Here is a 2,039-nt window from a genome sequence, read left to right on the forward strand (position 1 = left end):
AGGTGAGGCTCACCGAGCCATTTATCGCTCTGCCCTTCAATTAACCCCACATGTGTTTATCAGCCAGGTTGGTAAAATAAACTAATGACCTCAGAGGGAAATCATCAGAGGCTACTTTCCTGTGTAGACCCACAAATGTATTTTGAGTTTCCACTGTCATCCATAGCCTTCTGCAAACCAAAATTGCACAATTTAAGCTCTATTCCTTCCTTGAAATTTGGATTATATAATTTACAATCCTTGGGTCATGGATGTTGATGTGCTTCTTTCATGTGGACTTTGTTGATGCCTCACTTAGGACTGCTTGTTTGAAAACAAGCTTTTAGGACCCCACATGCTATTCTGATAGCTGAGCACCATCTGATTTCTTCACCAGTGTTTGCAACAGCACCCTAATCTTCTGTGCTTCCTTTATGGAGAGTTTTGAGCAAGGCCATGCTCTAAGAACTAATTAGAGCTAGGATTTAGTGAGACGCCCAAATCTATTCCTGAATTTATGTTTTTATCTGCCTTTGGCTCCCCTTAGAGACCTCATTGTTAAATTTATGGTAGTGCAATGATGTATGTCAACACATCATTCTGAAAAAATATATATGTGGTGACTTTCAAAAAAAAAAATTTATGGTAGAGATTAGCCCATGAGACTAAATTTCAAAACATTATTGAGAGAGGGAGACTGAACCAGTGTAGGCCAACTACATATTGGAATACCTGAATTATTCACATGTACAGAATAAATCCTTACATGACTGGATGCTATTTACACAAACAATGGAAGGTGGTTGTCAGGCAAAAACAATAATATTCACTGACAATGTCAAACACAGGTCTGCCAGAATAATACATATCTTAATATAGCAAGGAAGGCATTGCAGTAGTAAGTCAGTGTTGGCCCCCACTACCAACAGTTCCATACTCTTGGTAGAGCTGTTTTCTGCTTCTTAACACATCATGTAATGTCAATCTTAATCCTCAGGTTGCAAGTGTGTTTAAGGCAGAGTCTAGTTCAACCAGTGGGGTTTCCACCTCAGATCCTTCTTGCACAGCCTTTGGAGTGTGTTGTGTGCCTTGAAGATCCAGGATTCAATGCTCCAGTGTTATATGGCACTTGGCCTGGGTTCCCATATGTACAGAAACTCAGGCCAATGTGGCTTATTAGGTGCATATTACCAGGCATACTTCCCCTTAGGGTCCTTAAAAGCATTGTTAGCCATTTTTTTTCTCCACTAGAAAGTTGGTCCTTCCCCCACTTTTTTTCCCTTTTACCAACAGCATACACCTGTCTTCTCCCCGACATGTCTCTTTCCCCTCTCCTGACAACTTTCCCAACAGTATCCTTTAACACTCTGATAGGAATACCTGCCAATCTGGAGGACCTCACCATAACTTTGCATGGCAGTTAATAAGCAATCCTCCTCTACTCCCTGACTTGAAAATCTGATCCCAGCTAATGTGAGAATCCCTTCACCAAAGTGACCTTTAAGATATTCACCTAGAGAGTATTGTACATGATTCATTGGCAGCAGTCAGACTCTCTACCAAGCTGTCTGGTCATCCTGGCCAGCAGACTGGATGGCCTGAAAGCCTGAGCCTTTGCTTGACCTGGTGCTTGCCCCAGCAGTGGACTCATACAGTATTTTTCCTTTTGTGATTGACTAACTTCACTCAAGTTAATGGTTTCCAGATCCTTCATGTCATGAGGTATTTCATGGTTTCATCACAGTTTTTAGGGATGTGTAGTATTCCATTGTGTGTGTATATCAAAGTAATTTTTTTAATCCATTCTTCTACTGATAGGGATTTAGGCAGTTTCTAACTTCTTGCTATTGTGAACTGTGCTGCAATGAACATGGAGAGTGTATGTCTATTTGTGATTTGTCTCTGATTTCTTTGGGGCATATGCCCAGCAATGGTATTGAGGGGTCATATGGTATTTATTGCTAGCTGTTGTAGGAATGATCATATCGTTCTCCACGGTGGCTGTACAAGCCCACAAGCAGTGTTTAAGAGTTCCAGTTTCTCCACACCCTCTCCAGCAT

The sequence above is a fragment of the Echinops telfairi genome, unplaced genomic scaffold (genome assembly GCF_000313985.2).
Source record: "Echinops telfairi isolate 266 unplaced genomic scaffold, ASM31398v2 ScPeMD7_1;HRSCAF=3_0, whole genome shotgun sequence".
NCBI lineage: Eukaryota > Metazoa > Chordata > Mammalia > Afrosoricida > Tenrecidae > Echinops > Echinops telfairi.